The sequence below is a fragment of the Vipera berus genome (assembly GCF_964194415.1).
Source record: "Vipera berus genome assembly, chromosome: 7".
In the NCBI taxonomy this organism is placed as follows: Eukaryota; Metazoa; Chordata; class Lepidosauria; order Squamata; family Viperidae; genus Vipera; species Vipera berus.
The window spans coordinates 4744626-4764431 of NC_138209.1; positions in this window are offsets into that span (position 1 = coordinate 4744626).

The following is a 19806-nucleotide window of genomic DNA, read 5'->3' on the forward strand; positions in this document are numbered from 1 at the left end:
TTTTTGGATAAAAGTCTGGTGGAATATGCAGAAGATTTTTAAACGGAGGATAAAGTTTTGTCCGCAATTTTTTTTGTTGGGAATAATTGTTGACGCTACAGTTGTGGACTCTAAGTTGATGTTGAATTTAGTTACGGCAGCAAGACTTTTGATAGGTCAATATTGGAAGAAAGAGGAACTGCCGACTATACAAGAGTGGATTTTAAAGGTTTCCGACTTGGCAGAGATGGCGAAGATTTCGGCCTATTTGAAAGATTACTCGCAAGAACATTATATTATGGAATGGAGAAAATGGATTGACTTTATCCAGAATAAGTATAGGGTCAAGAAGTTTTATCTAGCATTTGAATAAGTCTTCTTTCGTTTTCTTTTTTCTTTTTTTATTTTGTCTTCTATATATATTTAATAATGCTAAGTTTTGTTTGATCCTATATAAGTTAGAGAGTGATGGATTTTAGAATTTATAGTTGTTAGTATATGGTTGTTTATGATTGCTTTTTTATATATATATACCTTGTATTTAGCTCTGGGAAGTCCGGGGGGGGAGGGGGGTTGGGGGGAGGTGGGGGGGGAGGAGGGAGGGGGGGAGGGGGGGGGAAGGGGTGAGGTAGGGAGGGGAGGAGGGAGGGGGAAGGGGGTTTCTTAAAGGAAAACTGTATTTTTAAAACTTTTCAATAAAAAATAAAAAAAAAAAGAAGTTCGCAAAAGGGGAAAATCACATGACCTCGAGACACTGCAACCCGTCATTAATATGAGTCAGTGGCCAGGCATCCAAATTTCGATCCCGTGACCCTGGGGATGCTGCAACCGTTGTAACTGTGAAAAAAAAACGGTCATAAGTCACTTTTTTCCAACACCGTTGTAACTTTGGACGGTCACTAAATGAATGGTTGTACGTCAAGGACCACCTGCACAGCAATTCACATGGTCCTCCTCTGAATTTACAGAGGCCTCTTTTTAAAAAAAGCTGGTTTCAGAAGTTTGTGGGTCCCAGCACTTAAGTGTATTTCTTTTCTCCTGGGGAAGCTAGTGTAAAGTTCTCCTTTTGGAACAGTGATAGGTTCTCGTCGTAAGTCAAGGACGAGCTGTACTCCATTTGTTTGGCTCTGGCCGAGAAGTAAGAAACTCAGTTAACCTTGATGAGTCCAGTCGTCTTCGACAAAAGGAGGGTTTTTAACTTCACAGTGATCCAACCACACTACAGAACAATTTCTCACCAGATCTGATATCTGCTTTTTTTTTCTTTCTCTGCACTCCTGGAGTTGCTGTGATGTGTTAAAGGGAGTTTGTGTCAACTTTCAGCAGTGAAGGAGTCAGCAAACAAACTCTACTCTTCTCAACCCGCTCTTTTTATCCCAATTAATTTCCTTCCAAGACAAGTGTATCTCTTTCCGCATGCATGGTCACTGCCGTTTCAAGTATATTTCTGCATTTTTTAAAATTTCATTTTAAAAAAGAACGCAGGCCGCTCTCTGATAACAGGGACACATCTTAAATGGCTCCTTTTTATACAAACACTCTATTCTTGTGACAAGGCGTTTGATCCGGTCTTGTTTAAAATTCCTCCACGTGCATTTTAAAGACAATTAGAAACAGTGAAAGGGACTATTTTTAAATAATAATAATAATAATAATAATAATAATAATAATAATAATAATAATAATAATAATAATAATAATAATAATAATGGGACGCGATGGCTCAGTGGGTTAGGACGCTGAGCTTGTCGATCAGAAGGTTGGCAGTTTGGCGGGTCGAATCCCGAGTGCCGCGTAACAGAGTGAGTGCCTGTTACTCGTCCCAGCTTCTGCCAACCTAGCAGTTCGAAAGCACATTAAAAATGCAAGTAGAAAGATAGGGACCACTACGGTGGGAAGGTAAAAGCGTTCCGTGCGCCTTTGGCGTCTAGTCATGCCGGCCACATGACCACGGAGATGTCCTTGGACAAGCGCTGGCTCTTCGGCTTTGAAACGGAGATGAGCACCGGCCCCTAGAGTCGGAAATGACTAGCACGCACGTGCGGGGGAACCTTTACCTTTACCTTTAATAATAATAAAAGGCTCAAGAATGCCAGCAGAAGATGCAAACATAAGTAGACAATTGTTAGATTATCAGGTTTGCTCCAAAAGAGACTGTTGTCATGACACCCAGAGCTGCTATTTAGCCAATGACACACTTTATCACCTTGTGTGAATTCGGTCCACATAGCTAGTTTATGTTCTAGCTCTAGTAGTTGGTAAAAACCACAAAATTAGATGGATTGAAACAACACAGGTACTAGGGCAGGGGGCCCTCAACCATTCATTTGGGCACAGCCATATGTAGAGGGATAAAAATTGCATCTTTATTTATTTATGTGTATCCCGCCTTTTATTATTTTTACAAATAACTCAAGGTGACAAACATATCCAACACACCTTCCTCCTATTTTCCCCACAAAAACAACCCTGTGAGGTGGGTTGGGCTGGGAGAGGGAACTAGAACTCGCTGTCTCCTGGTGATTGGCCCAAAGTCACCCAGTTGTTTTTCATGCATAAGGCAGAACTGGATCTCTCTGTCTCTTGGTCATTGACCCAAAGTCACCCAGTATTTTTTCATGCCTGAGGCGGGACTGGAACTCACTGTCTTCTGATGATTGACCCAAAGTCACCTGGCAGTCTTTCATGGTTGAGGCAGGACTAGAACTCAGCACCTCCACTTTCTAGCCTGGGGCCTTAACCACTTGGGGTCACATGATCAAAGGTCAGGTGCTTGGCAACTTGCTCATATTTATGATGGTTGCAGTTTCTCGGGGTCATGTGATCATCTTTTGCAACCTTCTGACAAGCAAAGTCAATGGAGGAGCCAGACTCACTTAATGACCTGTTACTAACTTAACAACATTAACGATTCACTTAACAACTGGGGCAAGAAAGATTCTGAAACGGGGCAAAACTCACTTTCAAAAAATGTCTCGTTCAGCAACAGAAATTTTGGGCTCAATTGGGGTTGTAAGTTGAGTACTACTGGTAGCAGAGTTGGAAGGACCCTTGGAGGTCATCTAGTCCAACCCCCTCCTCTCGCCGGAGACCTATAGCATTTCTGGGTTTAAAGATGAAAAGTTCCACCATTGCATTAGGAATACAGGTGAATTTTTGGAAAGGAACAAATGGAGGCATAATTAAATGAAGATATGAGATATTTGAAGACAGTTGTAGATGAGTTTTCTGAAATATTTGCTTAAAAGAATAAAATAAAATGTAATTGCATTGCGAAAAGCATCCGCTCTGCATCCCGATCGCCAGACACTGCTGGTATAATTGTGTTGTAATGAAAAGTGTTCTGCTGATTATTCCACAGATGACTTCTTTGTAGATAATATTCACATTTACTTTAGTTTGAAAGGAAAGGAAGTGCAAATACAGTGGGCTGTAATTCTTGGAACATCTGAAGCAAGTTCCTTATGTGTTATCTCTGCAAGGTCCTTTTTTAACAGTATATACCAGGGGTAGGCAACCTTGGCTCTTTTGTGAATCGTGGACTTCAACTCCCAGAATTCTTGAGCCAGCCACGCTGAGGGAAAAGGGAGAGGTTTCTAAGCTGAGCCATGCTGGCTCAGGAATTCTGGGAGTTGAAGTCCGTAAGTCATAAAGGGGCCATAGTTCCCCATGCTGGCTCAGGAATTCTGGGAGTTGAAGTCCACGAGTCATAAAAGAGCCAAGGTTGCCCACCCTTGGTGTATATGCGTGGCACAGATCGTAGCTTGCCTGGGTATATGCTTCAAATGATAGCTTATTATGCAGCTTGGGATGTACGGTCCAAGCGGAAGCCAGCTGCAATGTTCTTCCAGTATCCCTTTGCCCTGAAATCGTCTTCCAAAAAACCCCTTGCCTAGTCCTAAAGATGCTTTTTCACGAGGCAACTGGACTTCCCTGTCTTCCTTTGAAGACGTTTCGCTTCTTATCCGAGAAGCTTCTTTCAGCTCTGACTGGAACGTTGGGGAAGCTTCTTGGATGAGAAGCGAAACATCTTCAAGGAAAACCAAGGAAGTTTTTTTGCCTCTTGAAAAGCACCTTTGGGACAGCCATGACCTGGATGACAGAGAATCTCCATAGATAAATCCCATGCTAAATTGAGAAGAGGAAATAAAGAATTTTTCTGGGGGGGAAAATGTACACCAATGAGTCTAATTCTGCATTGCCATGAATTATTATAACAATAACAATAACAATAACAATAACAATAACAATAACAATAACAATAACAATAACAATAACAATAATAATAATGATAATAAATTATTATTATTATTATTATAACTGAAGGGAATCCTTAACATTATTATGGATGTTATGTTATATATCCTTATGTTCTTTCTGCGTCAATGCAGAAAGGATCTACTGATAGAGTTCTAAATTATGGTGTTATGTATGCAGGCACCTGCATAGCAACAGCCACCAGGGGGCGTTGGCCTGAACGGTTTTGGCGGGAAACCCAGTTTCGGCGGGAAACCTAGGGCCAACCCCATTGGCTGTCCGCTTACCTGGCCAGGTATTTAAGGAGGCCAGGTAACCCTCATCCCTCAGTTCGCTACCCCCCTCCAATAAAGAGCTGAACTCACACTCCGGCTGGTGTCTCTTCCTTGCGTCGGACCCACTACACAATATATGGAGTCTCCCATTTGTACCCCAATAACTGTCTGGCTTGGCACAGGAAAGAAACAGGACAGGCATAGGCTTCAACAGATAGTTAGGACTGCAGAAAGAACAATTGCAACCAGCCTGCCTTCCACTGAGGATCTGTATATTGTACCAACCAGAAAGAGGGCTGAGAAAATATCTACAGACCCCTCACAGCCTGGTCATAAATTGTTTCAACTTCTCCCCTCAGGATGGCGCTATAAGGCATTGGACGCCAAAACCACCAGACATATAGTTTTTTTCCGCCATGTCATCGCTCTGCTGAACACTTAATTCCCACAGCAGCATCTCATTTCTCATCCTTTCTCACCTTCTCATCTTTCCACGACTATCTCCTCCTATTGGTTTCTTAGGATTTATCCATTGCTGTTTGTAACTTATGATTAATGATTGTAACAATGATTATGATCTACGATCTATTACTTGCTGTTTATATGTTCATTGTGAGCTTCTGCACTGGAGATAAATTCCTTGAGTGTCTGATCACACTTGGTCAATACAGGATTCTATTCTATTCTGTTCTGTTCTGTTCTGTTCTATTCTATTCTTATTTCCTATTCTATTCTATTCTATTCTATTCTATTCTATTCTATTCTATTCTATTCTATTCTATTCTATTCTATTCTATTCTATTCTATTCTATTCCTAGTTCTTATTCTATTCTATTCTATTCTATTCTATTCTATTCTATTCTATTCTATTCTATTCTATTCTATTCTATTCTATTCTATTCTATTCTAATTTCTTATTCTATTCTTTCTTATTCTATTCTATTCTATTCTATTCTATTCTATTCTATTCTATTCTATTCTATTCTATTCTATTCTATTCTATTCTTATTTCCTATTCTATTCTATTCTATTCTATTCTATTCTATTCTATTCTATTCTATTCTATTCTATTCTATTCTATTCTATTCTATTCTATTCTATTCTATTCTATTCTATTCTATTCTTAAATCAGAAGTACTGTTTAACATTAACCTACTATGATGTTGCCCATGAAGTAAAAGGGACAGGCCAAGTAATAGTTCATATTGATGAAAAGATCCCTATGGTGTTTTTCACTGGAAACAGAGTATTGATCATGCTGAGGGAATGGTCAAATTTGAGAGTCAGCTATTTGCAGCATTCAAGGGCATCGATTTATTTTATGGATTCTTTATGTCTAGGAAATTGCTTAAGTATTGGTCTAGAATGGTCACACATGCAAAGCGGTATTGATGCTTGCATCTCAGCAGATGGGCGTACCTACCACACGGTCAGGTTTGGCCGCCAGATGATTGCTGCAAAATCGCTATGGAGGAACTATTTTTTTATTAACTTAATTTAATTCATTTATCAAATTGAGACACCACCCATCTCCCTCACTGGGGGTGCAGTTAAAAGCTTTGCCCCTCTTTTCTATCTACTGTTTTATTCCTGCAACTCATACCAAACAACTGCTCCATTTTTTCTCATCAGCTGGTATCCCGGAACAAAACTCCACTGTAAAAGTCAGGAGTCTTCACACTTGGCCCTTTTCTGACTTGTGGACTTCAACTCCCAGAATTCTTCAGCCAGCAATGAAGACCCCTGGTAAAAGTGTATCTATTGTGGTTAGGGATAAAGATAATAGCATTAGCTTACCGTCTGGTAGTGTGATCCAGGGGTTACAGCCCTGTAATTCCTGATTATTGCGATGCAGCTGTCTTTTTTTCTTTAAGCACTGCAGGAATCTGGACGAGTTCAGGAAAAGACCGGTTTTGTATCACAATATATATTTTGTGGGACTTTGATGTTGTCTGAACTGGGTGATTTTCTTGCAGATGTTTCATTACCCAACTAGGCAACATCATCTGTGCTAGAAGGGCATGGGCTTTGCATGTATATAAACAGAGAGCAAACGTCACTCCCTTCTAGCATGGATGATGTTACCTAGTTGGGTAATAAAACGTCTGCAAGAAAACAACCAAGCTCAGAGAGCACTAGGAATCCACAGTTCAGCCCTGAGCTATACATATTCTCTTCTACCAGTGCAAGTTTTGCCAGGTAGCCAAATTTTTCTTGAAAGTCCTCAACCTGAGAGTACTATTTACCTTCTATAGCATTGTTCCTGTCAATCCCAGAAGCCCACACCTCATCATAATGTCTTGGTCACAAAGCTGCTCTTTATCAGTATTCAGAAGTGGAACTAGCACTTGAGAGATGGCCCAAAGTCACCCAGCCGGCTTTCATGGCTAAGGCGGGACTAGAACTCACAGTCTCACGGTGATTGGCCCAAAGTCACCCAGCCGGCTTTCATGGCTAAGGCGGGACTAGAAGTCACCCTCTCCTGGTGATTGGCCCAAAGTTACCCAGCTGGCTTTCATGGCTAAGGTGGGACTAGAACTCACAGTCTCACGGTGATTGGCCCAAAGTCACCCAGCCGGCTTTCATGGCTAAGGCGGGACTAGAAGTCACCCTCTCCTGGTGATTGGCCCAAAGTTACCCAGCTGGCTTTCATGGCTAAGGCGGGACTAGAACTCACAGTCTCACGGTGATTGGCCCAAAGTCAGCCAGCTGGCTTTCATGGCTAAGGTGGGACTAGAACTCACCGTCTCCTGGTGATTGGCCCAAAGTCACCCAGCTGGCTTTCATGGCTAAGGCGGGACTAGAACTCACCGTCTCCTGGTGATTGGCCCAAAGTCACCCAGCCAGCTTTCATAGCTAAGGCGGGACTAGAACTCACCGTCTCCTGGTGAGAGGCCCAAGGTCACCCAGCTAGCTTTCATGCCTAAAGCTGGAATAGAACCTGCTTACAAGCCTAGTGCCTTAACCACTAGACCAAACTGCCTCTCTGGTTACAGGCAGGAAATCAGAAATAAGATCTGTCTTGTCTTTCCTGAAACCTGTTAAGGGGTCCCAGAATGGAGCTGTAACAGCTCCATGATTTAATGATAGGGTAAGCTGAGGGAAATCAGCTCTGATTTGCCATCTGTTATGCATTTACAGGATATTCTTTTTTTCTTTCTTTCCTTTTTTTTTGTTGAAGAAAAATGTATGACTGCAGTGCAGGCGGATTCTGAGTTTGATGGTGACGTGACTGCAATTTCTTTTGGCAAAAGCACACTTTTGTTCTTTCTTTGCTAAAATGCAGTCAGAGTTTGACAGCTCGAAAGGCGAGTGTCCTGGTTCCGGCTGATGAAACTCTTCAAAAGAACTTCAAGGCGTTGTTTACCTTAAAGGATCTTTTATTCGAGTAGCATAACATCGGCACTTACCTAATCAAAGCCAAAAACCCGAGTTCCCCTCCCCTGGGCACATAGTATCAAAGCACAATTCCCTCCTCCAATTAACGGTCACAAATCGCATTCCCCAATTAGCTTGAAGCACGGGCTTCCTCTCCAGCTCTCCAGCCCACCAATTCTTGATCAGCTCTGGGCTCAGTAACCTTGATTCTCATGCTAAGTTTAGTGTTGTTATTTCTAGCTGGACCCTCAATCACATTCCCCCACCTCCCAGCATCATCTAACTCTAAAAGCAAAAGGGAAAAAGATGGCTACATTTCCATCTGTTGTCGATGCAAAAACATCTGACGTTAGCAGCATTGACAGCAAGATGGATAGACGCCGCCATGCCTTTTGCCAACCTCTCACTTTGAGTTTTTCTTGCTTCCCACGCCTCCGTTATGTCATTAGGGCCTTGTTATTTTGTCAAAAAAAAACACAAAACCTGAAAAGAAAGTTGTGTGGTTTCTCCCAGTTGTGGATTGTAAACAATTCCCCCGCCTCCCCCTGTAAAACTGAATGTGAAAGTGCCAACAAGTTCTTTGGGTCCTTATTTTAATAAATAAAGGAGACACAGAGAATACAGACAATCCTCGACTTACAATAGTTCGTTTAGCAACCATTCAAAGTTACAACGGCACTGAAAAAAGTGAACTATGACTGTTTTTCAGAGTTACGACTGTTGCAGGATCCCCGTGGTTATGTGATCAAAATGCAGATGCTTGACAACTGAGTCATATTTATGATGGTTTGCAGCATCCCGGGGTCACACAATCCCCTTTTGTGACTTTCTGGCAAGCAAAGTCAATGGGGAAGAAGCCAGATTCACTTAACAACATGTTACTCACTTAACAACTGCTATTTCACTTAACAATTGTGGCAAGAAGGATCATAAAATGGGGCAAAACTCACTTAATAAATCTCACTTAACAACCTAAATGTGGGGGTTAATTGTGGTCGTAAGTCAAGGACTATCTGTACAACACAGACAAACACACACAAATAGGATGGTGGTTAAGTGAATTTCAACTGATATTATGTTCTTTTTTTGGTCAAGTGTCAACACTGCTAACATCCGATGTTTTTGCATTGATAACAGATGGAAATGTAGCCATTTTTTTCCCTTTCACTTTTCGAGTTAGATGATGCTGGGAGGTGGGGATGTGAATGAGAGTCCAGCTAGACATAACAACACTAAACTTAGCATGAGAATCAAGGTTACTGAGCCCAGAGCTGATACAGAATTGGCAGGCTGGAGAGGTGGAGAGGAAGCCTGCACTTCAAGCTAATTGGGGAATGTGATTTATGACTGCAAATTGGAGGAGGGAATTGTGCTTTGATACTAGATGCTCAGGGGAGGGGAACTCAGTTTTTTGGCTGCGATTATGTAAGTGCCAATATTCTGCTACTCGAATAAAAGATCCTTTAAGGTAAACAATGCCTTGAAGTTCTTTTGAAGAGTTTCATCTGTCAGAACCATGACATCAAGTTTATCAGTACAGTTAGGCGAATCTGACTTCCCTCGTTGCTTGTCGGAAGCTGGTTGGGAAGGTCGTAAATGGCAATCATGTGTCTTCAGGATACTTTAACCATTGGGAGAATGCAGTGACAGTCATAAATGCGAGGACTTTTGATGTCATTTTTCCCCATGCTGTTGTAACTTCAAACAGTCACTAAATGAAAGGTTGTAAGTCAAGGATGAGCTGTAAATTAACACCAAAATATTTGACAGATTCCAGCTATCAGGAATGCAGCCAACTAAAACATTTACATCCTTTCCGTGCAATATTTGATATAAAATGGTATGGATTTCATAGTGAAATGAGGACAAACCCAGACCTCAACACCTCAACACCTCCATTTCATCTCCAACAGCAACATGATTGCAACCAACTTTGATTAAGCATTCTCCGAGTTGCTCATCGTACATAAGGGGGGAAAAAAACTGTTGCATTTGTTTGGGAATTAGAATTATGAGAAAAACATCACACGTTCTTTAAAGAAACTTCCTCCTGATTTACAACAACATCATTCAAGCTCCATTTTCAAATTTTGATATTATTAATTCGGTATGGGGCGCAATGGTTAGGTGGTTAAGGATGCTGAGCTTGTCCGTTGGAGAGCCTGGGTTTGAGACCCAAGCACTGAGCGACGGGTGAGCTCCTGTTCCTTGCTCCAGCTCCTGCCCAGCTAGCAGTTCAAAAGCATGCAAAGGCGAGTAGATAAATAGGTACCACTTCGGTGGGAAGGTAACAGCGTTCCGTGCGCCTCGGCATATAGTCATGTGGGCCACATGACTACAGGAATGTCTTTGGACAACACGGGCTCCCTCGGCTAAGAAACAAAGATGAGCACACACACACAAACCCACACACACACTCATCAGAGACAGACACAACTGGACATTTTACCAAATTCCCTCAACTTTTTGTTTAATAAAAAGGATTTCTGGCTTCAGGGTTTTAGTTCCTCCAAAAACTCCAGCTGACACGGCTCTTCAAAAGTAGCAAAAGCATCTCTTGATTAAAGTGAATCAAAGACTCACTTTGTGCAGATCTCCTAGCTGTGGTTTCTAAAAGTTTTTCTTTCTTTCTTTCTTGTCCCATCCTCAGATACCAGGAATGCATTAAGGTTCCTTTTCCATATGATGCATAGCCTGAACATCAAAGAGGTGGCTCAGACGTGTGTGACTTGTTCCCAGTGTCCCCATGTTAAGAACTTCTCATCAGAGCTAACCGTTCGACGCTGTCATCTTATTAAACTTTCCAGTTATGTGTAGCCTTCTAAAGGAGAGCAGCAGCCGCAGTCAGCTAGAAATGCTCTTCAAAAGACGAATACCTAGATGGAGATTTTGGTGCAGAAGATTATATGTTCTTACACGCATAATTTGCCTGAAGAGAACTTTTGTTTCCACATGATTTCAGAGTTCCTCCCTTATCTCTGCTCTGACTTTCTTTTTATGCTTCTGCTTAATATTTTAAGGTGTAATGCTACCTTGATGTGAAAATTGCAGGAGGAGGAGGGGGAGGAGGAGGAGGAGGAGGAGGAGGAGGAGGAGGAGGAGAAAACCCTAGATCTGTGGTGGCGAACCTATGGCACGGGTGGCAAAGGTGGCACACAGAGCCCTCTCTGTGGGCACGCGTGCCATCGTCCCAGTCCTAGGCCTTCAGCTGGGTTTTATAAAACCTTTTCGCTTTAGGCCTCCACCGTTGTGTGCAAGAAAAAAAAAGGTTCAATCAATCAATCAATTTCAACTTGCGGGGGGGGGCAAGATCTCACAACAGTTGGAATTGATTGATTGAACTTTTTAGTCCCACCCAGTCTGCCATTACCACTGCAGCCACGCCCACCCAAAGGGCCACGCCCACCCAAAGGGCCACGCCTACCCGGCACCCGATGATACATAAGTGGGTTTTGGGTTGCAGTTTGGGCACTCGGTCTCTCAAAGGCTTGCCATCACTGCCCTAGATCAGGGGTCTTCAAAGTTGGCCCTTTTATGACTTGTGGACTTCAACTCCCATGCCTGGCTGAGGAATTCTGGGAGTTGAAGTCCACAAGTCATAAAAGGGCCAAGTTTGAAGACCCCTGCCCTAGATAAATCAATTTCATTGTAAGTGACATTGAATGTAAAATAAGGAAGGGGCTTCAGTTGTACAATTCACCTTTACTCTTTGACACAATTTTCTTGACACCGCTGGTTAGATCCATTTCTCCTCCAGATTGCACACCTGTGAGTTAAATCAAGGTTTTAACTGTTAAGGTGAGGCTTACCACAGACTGCACCATTTACCTCAACTATGCAACTACACAAAGGCTGTAAATGGATCTTTGCCGAGTTATATAGCTTTTTAATGTGACTTCATTAAATTCAGATTTAACACATTTATCCTCCCACGAATAGTCTATGGAGCTGAGGATTTAAGATAATTTTGTTGTTGTTCCATCATTCTGTTATTTCTAAGTCGTTCCAGATCCGGCAGTCATCATTCCCTTAGAATTATCTCTTTTCTCTAAATTCTTGTAAGCTGATCCTTCCATCACAGGGATAAATTTATAGCTGCAGTTATCTCGCCTGCAATTTGTCCAAGCATCAGGGTTTGTTTTTTCCCCCCTAATGATTCTTGCCCTTGTGTGTCCAAAATATTTGAGCTCTAGCTTTGTTATCAGACCTTTTCTAAGAGCAGTCTGGTTTGCTTTCCTGAATGATTTACCGTGCTGGCAAGAACTTTTGAAGTATTGTGTTTTCCTTCCATCCGGCAAGGTGGAAAAAAAAAATGTCTTGAGTTGCACATATTCCATTCTAGCTTATCTCCAGGCGACTGCCAATTCTTCAAGAAGCAGATGAAGTCACTAGATACAGGCAGATTTTTGGGACTATTCATAATTATGACTATCACATATGATTTATGATTGTATTTTATAATTTATGATTTACCACTTTTAGATAGTATGTGTACTGAGAACTTAGGCACCGGAGACAAATTCCTTGTCTGCCCAATCACATTTGGCCAATAAAGAATATTCCATTCCATTCCATTCCATATATTCTATTCTATTCTATTCTATTCTATTCTATTCTATTCTATTCTATTCTATTCTATTCTATTCTATTCTATTCTATTCTATTCTATTCTATTCTGTTCTGTTCTGTTCTGTTCTGTTCTGTTCTGTACTGTTCTGCTCCGTTCTGTTCCGTTCCATTCTGGTCCATTCTAGTCTAGTCTAGTCCATTCCATTCCATATATTCTATCCTATCCTATCCTATCCTATCCTATCCTATCCTATCCTATCCTATCCTATCCTATCCTATCCTATCCTATCCTATCCTATCCTATCCTATCCTATACCTTAATTCTATTCTATTCTATTCTATTCTATTCTATTCTATTCTATTCTATTCTATTCTATTCTATTCTATTCTATTCTATTCTATTCTATTCTTCTGTTCTGTTCTATTCTATTCTAGTCTAGTCTAGTCTAGTCTAGTGTAGTCTATTCTAGTCGAGTCGAGTCGAGTCTTGTTTTTTGTCTTTTACAAAATTCATCAGATTCCCATTATTTCTGTGACTTTCTTTCTTTGCTTCCCATCTGGTTGTCATCCTTAACGTTTTTGCATAATCTGCTTACATATACAATGATGCCTTGTCCTCTAGAAATCAACATTCACCAATAGAAGAGAATATTTGTAACTGAGGGTTGAACTCCCTTGGTGCTCTCCGAGCTTGGCTGTTTTCTTGCAAATATTTCATTACACAACTAGGTAACATCATCAGTGCTAGAAGGGAGTCTGGGAGGAGGAGGAGGAGGAGGAGGAGGAGGAGGAGGAGGAGGAGGAGGAGGAGGAGGAGGAGGAGGAGGAGGAGGAAAGCTGATGAAGAGCAGCTTTGTGACCAAGACATTATGACGAGTTGTGGGCTTCTGGGATTGACAGGAACAATGCTATAGAAGGTAAATAGTACTCTCAGGTTGAGGACTTTCAAGAAAGATTTGGCTACCTGGCACAACTTCCACTGGTAGAAGAGAATAAGTATAGCTTAGGGCTGAACTGTGGATTCCTAGTGCTCTCTGAGCTGGGTTGTTTTCTTGCAGACGTTTTATTACCCAACTAGGTAACATCATCCGTGCTAGAAGGGAGAGGGGTTTGCAGAGTGAAGGAGGAGGAGGACTGTGGGGTCCTTGGTGCTCTCTGAGCTTGGTAGTTTTCTTGCAGACATTTCATTACCCAACTAGGTAACATCATCCGTGCTAGAAGGGTTTGTGGGAGGAGGAGGAGGAGGAGGAGGAGGAGGAGGACTGTGGGGTCCTTGGTGCTCTCTGAGCTGGGTGGTTTTCTTGCAGACGTTTCATTACCCAACTAGGTAACACCATCAGTGCTAGGAGGGAGTGGGGTTTGCAAAGGAGGAGGAGGACTGTGGGGTCCCTGAGCTTGGTGGTTTTCTTGCAGTTGTTTCATTACTCAACTAGGTAACATCATCAGTGCTAGAAGGGCGTGGAGGAGGAGGAGGAGGAGTAGTTTAGTTTTAGTTTAGTTTTATTTGATTTCTATACCGCCCTTCTCCCTAGGGACTCAGGGCGGTTCACAGGGCAAATATAAATAACAATACAAAAGTTAAAAGGAAATTAAACCAGTGCCCAGTTAAAAACAACAATAATAAATACTAAAAATCAATTTAAAACCCATATTCCCCCATCAGGCCAGACCAGCTAATTCAAATAAGTGGGTCTTCAACCCGCGACGGAAGGATCGGAGGTCTGATGCCATCCGGAGCTCAACCGGAAGTTGGTTCCATAATGCCGGAGCGCCCACAGAGAAGGCCCTCCCCCTGGGGGCCACCAGTCGGCATTCCCTGACCGGAGGCACCCTGAGGAGGCCCTCTCTGTGGGCACGTACTGGGCGGAGGGAAGTTGACGCCGGCAGCAGGTGGTCCCCGAGGTAACCCGGACCCATGCCATGTAAGGACTTAAAGATCATGACTAGGACCTTGAACCTCACCCGGAAGACAACTGGTAGCCAATGCAGCTCGCGGAGCAAAGGTGTAACATGGGAGTACCGGGAAACTCCCAGGACAACTCTCGCGGCCGCATTCTGTACCAGTTGGAGCCTCCGAGTGGTCTTCAAGGGAAGCCCCATGTAGAGAGCATTACAGTAGTCAAGGCGAGAGGTCACGAGCGCATGAGTGACCGTACACAGAGCATCCCGGTCCAGATAGGGCCGCAACTGGCGCACCAGGCGAACCTGGGCGAAAGCCCCCCTAGTCACGGCCACTATATGATCTTCCAAGGTAAGCCGTGAATCTAGGAGGACTCCCAAGTTGCGAGCCCTATCCACGGGGGGTAAGAGCTCACCCCCCATAGACAGCGATGGAACATTTTGAATGTCCCGGGATGCCGGAATGTACAGCCACTCAGTCTTGTCAGGGTTGAGCTGAAGTCTGTTCCTCCCCATCCAGACCCGAACCGCCTCCAGGCAACGGGACATCACAGCGAGGGCATCACTGGGGTGGTTTGGGGTCGAAAAGAAAAGTTGGGTATCATCGGCGTATTGATGATACCCAACTCCAAAACCACGAATGATCTCACCCAGCGGTTTCATGTAGATGTTGAACAGGAGAGGCGAGAGAACCGACCCCTGAGGAACTCCACAAACGAGAGACCTAGGGGCCGATCTCTGCCCCCCTGCCAACACCGACTGCGAGCGTCCCAGGAGATAGGAGGAGAACCACTGAAGAACCGTGCCTCCCACTCCCAATCCCCTGAGACGCCGCAGCAAGATACCATGGTCGATGGTATCGAAAGCCGCCGAGACGTCTAATAGGACCAGGACAGAGGAATATCCCCTATCCCGAGCCCTCCAGAGATCATTCACCAGAGCGACCAATGCCGTCTCCGTGCTGTACCCGGGCCTGAAACCCGATTGGTAGGGGTCAAAATAAAGGAGGAGGAGGAGGAGGAGGAGGAGGAGGAGGAGGAGGAGGAGGACTGTGGGGTGCTTGATGCTCTCTGAGCTGGGTGGTTTTCTTGCAGACGTCTCATGACCCAACTAGATAACATCATCAATGCTAGAAGGGAGAGGAGGAAGAGGAGGAGGAAGAGGAAGAGGAGGAGGAGGATCGTGGGGTCCTTGGTGCTCTCTGAGCTGGGTGGTTTCCTTGCAGACGTTTCATGACCCAACTAGGTGACATCATCAGTGCTAGGAGGAGGAGGAGGAGGAGAAGGAGGAGGAGGAGGACTGTGGGGTGCTTGATGCTCTCTGAGCTGGGTGGTTTTCTTGCAGACGTTTCATTACCCATCTAGGTAACATCATCCGTGCTAGAAGGGAGTGGGGTTTGCTCTTATACATGCAAATTCCCTCCCTTCTAGCAGTGGAGAAGTTACCTTGTTGGGTAATGAAACGTCTGAAGAAAAGAACCAAGGAGCCCCAAAAAAATCAACATTTAGCTGGGCCAATTTTCCTTGCTCTTCATGGCATTTCCTTTTCTGTGTTTCTTCCCCCCCCCCCCCCCCGATTTTCAATGTTCAGGCTAACAGCTGTTTTTGCCTTTTTGGCATTGGCATTCTGGGGCTGTTAATGACGCCATAAATTTCAGTCCGGAGTACTTTTAGGCTGTTTGTTTATCCCATCTAATTTATGACAGCTCTATTCGTTAATGTCATGGCATAAATATATAGATATTGCCTTGAGAGAAAGTTATCCGTTGGGTCTGACTCTTTTTATGTGTTTTCTTTGACTGAAGCTATTATTTTGTGAGAACGGGATTGGGATCAAGCCACGGCCAACGCAATGTCTTGTGTTCCTTAACTGAATGCAGACAGTCCTTGGCTTACAGCAGTTTGTTTAGTGACCGTCCGAAGTTTAAAATGGCACTAAAAAAAAGTTACGACTATTTTTCTCACTTACAACCTTTGCAGTGTTCAGAATTCAGACGCTTGGCAACTGACTCATACTTATGACGGTCGGAGCGTCCCGGGGTCACGTGATCGCCCTTTTGCGACCATTTGGCGAGCAAAGTCAATGGGGGAAACCCGTTTCACTTGACAACCACGTTACTAACTTAACAACTGCAGTGATTCACTTAAGAACTGCGGCAAGAAAGGTCGCAAAATGGGGCAAAACTCACTTAACACATGCCTTGCTTTAGCAACAGAAACTGTTGGCTCAATGGTGGTCGTACGTCGAGGACTACCTGTAGACCTTCTCCACCTATTCATTTATTTCTTTATTTATTTAGCATCCATGTTTACCTGTCAACTGTGTAGCCCGTTTGGTGTTGCTGCTGTCTATCTTGCGATGCCCTTGTGGAGAATCATCTTTCAGTGGAGATGAAATATTTTTTTTTTGCCTTGGCTGGGAGAAACTATTTGTTATAAACATTAGCCTCTTTGGCCAAGACTCTATTAATAATCTCTCTTCTGCTTCCTTTGGCCAACTTTTTTGTTATCCTCCTAATATTTTGTTGCCAGTGTTAACTTTCCAGTCTCCTATAATTGGTGCTGTGGCCTTTTTTTTGTATTGTGTCAACAAGAGAATGAAAGTTGGCATAGGATTGTTCAAACAGTGGGAACAGAGGTGGAAGGGACCTTGGAGGTCTTCTAGTCCAGCCCCCTGCTCAAGCAAGAGACCCTATATCATTTCAGACAGGTGACTGTCTAGTCTTTTCTTTAAAACCTCCAGTGTTGGAGCACCAAGAACTTCTGAAAGCCAGCCGTTGTCCTCACTGTTAGGAAGTTTCTCCTTAATTCCAGGTTGCTTCTCTCCTTGATTAATTTCCAGCCGTTGTTTCTTGCTTTGCCTTCTGGTGCTTTGGAAAATAAGTTGACCCCCCCCTCTTCTTTGTGGCAGCCCCTCAAATACTCGAACACTGCTATCCTGTCTCTCCTATTTCTTCTTTTCTTCAGATTAGCCAGACCCAAATCCTGCAGGCATTTCTTTGTATGTTTTAGCCTCCAGGCCTTGAATCATCCTAGTTGCTCTTCTCTGCACTTTTTCCAAAGTCTCAACATCATTTTTGTAGAGTAATGCGGTGACCAAAACTGGATGCAGTACTCCAGGTGTGGCCTTACTAAGGTTTTAAACGTCCACTTGCTCTTCACCTGTGTTTAGAGTATTGACTCAAAGAACATTTTTGTACTCCAGAACATCGATTGGTTTAGTCTAGATTTCAGCGGACGTTTGGGGGAACTCTACGTGGCTGACTTTAATAGTCTTCGTTTGATTATGACTTCTTTTGTCTTTCTTCTCATGGTCTTATCTGTAGAAGTGACCATCCAATTCATAGTCTTCCGTAATGTCACGTTCCTGTCTCAGTGACTATGGAGATTTTCAATCATCCAGGTCGTGGATGTCCCAAAGGTGCTCCATGCCACTCCCTTTTAGAACTGATGATGTGACCTAGTTGGGTCATGAAACATCTGCAAGAAAACCACCAAGTTCAGAGAGCATCAAGGACCCCAGATTCCTCCTGCTCCTCCTCCTCCTCCTCCTCCTCCTCTCCTCCTCCAAACCCCACACCCCTGATGATGTGGCCTAGTTGGGTAATGAAACGTCTACAAAAAAGCCACCAAGCTCAGAGAGCATCAAGGACCCCAGATTCCTCCTCCTCCTCCTCCTCCTCCTCCTCCTCCTCCTCTCCCCCTCCAAACCCCACACCCCTGATGATGTGGCCTAGTTGGGTAATGAAACGTCTACAAAAAAGCCACCAAGCTCAGAGAGCATCAAGGACCCCAGATTCCTCCTCCTCCTCCTCCTCCTCCTCCTCCTCCTCCTCCTCCTCCTCCTCCTCCTCTCCTCCTCCAAACCCCACACCCCTGATGATGTGGCCTAGTTGGGTAATGAAACGTCTACAAAAAAGCCACCAAGCTCAGAGAGCATCAAGGACCCCAGATTCCTCCTCCTCCTCCTCCTCCTCCTCCTCCTCCTCCTCCTCCTCCTCCTCCTCCTCTCCCCCTCCAAACCCCACACCCCTGATGATGTGGCCTAGTTGGGTAATGAAACGTCTACAAAAAAGCCACCAAGCTCAGAGAGCATCAAGGACCCCAGATTCCTCCTCCTCCTCCTCCTCCTCCTCCTCTCCCCCTCCAAACCCCACACCCCTGATGATGTGGCCTAGTTGGGTAATGAAACGTCTACAAAAAAGCCACCAAGCTCAGAGAGCATCAAGGACCCCAGATTCCTCCTCCTCCTCCTCCTCCCCCTCCAAACCCCACACCCCTGATGATGTGGCCTAGTTGGGTAATGAAACGTCTACAAAAAAGCCACCAAGCTCAGAGAGCATCAAGGACCCCAGATTCCTCCTCCTCCTCCTCCTCCCCCTCCAAACCCCATACCCCTGATGATGTGGCCTAGTTGGGTAATGAAATGTCTACAAAAAAACCACCAAGCTCAGAGAGCATCAAGGACCCCAGATTCCTCCTCCTCCTCCTCCTCCTCCTCCTCCTCTCCCCCTCCAAACCCCACACCCCTGATGATGTGGCCTAGTTGGGTAATGAAACGTCTGCAAGAAAATGAACAAGCTCAGAGAGCACCAAGGACCTCACAGTCATCCTTCTCTTCCTCTTCTTCTTCCTCCTCTTCCTCCTCCTCCTCCTCCTCCTCCTCTCTGCAAACCCTACACCCCTCTATCACTGATGATGTTACCTAGTTGGGTCATGAAACGTCTGCAAGAAAACCACCACACTCAGAGAGCACCAAGGACCCCACAGGTCAGGCCTGAGCTACAAATATTCTCTTCTGTCAATATAATGATAATGACCTAGCAAGGAGATAAATCATATCTGCTTCCTATTACATGACCACTGTAAGAAAAAGTGGAATGTATGATCAGAAAGTACGCATTGGGAAAATCAAGCATTTTTTTCATCGCCCCCTCAATTCAGGGTGTCAACCATCCCTTCTGAACCAAAGAAATGGCTAAATTGCCATTCTTCTAGATCTCCCGGGCTGCCCAAATAAATGGAAATGAAGGGAGAATGCATGAAACTTGGATTTTAAACTCCCAAATGAAGCCAGGAGGCTAATACAAATACTGAAGACATGGACAATCTCATTAGGAGAACAATTAGCGTGAAATTACAAAGACTTTCTTCATCTCACCATAATTAAAGACTTTTCAGTGCTTCTAATTTAAGCTGGGGGAAAAAAAACCTACAGTCTGGGCTAAAATATGTACTACAAGGATGCGGTCCAGGAACCATTACAACGAGTGTGTGTGTGTGTGTTTTCCTTTCTTCAATTCCGCTTACAAGTATGACTTTCTAATTAAAATTGACGGCGTGTTTAAATGGAAGCGAGGTGGAAAGTTATTCCATTATATGAAATAATTGCTGGTTTATTTCAGTCCTTCCTTTAAGCCGACCAATTCTGCGGCCTGTTCTCCATAGCT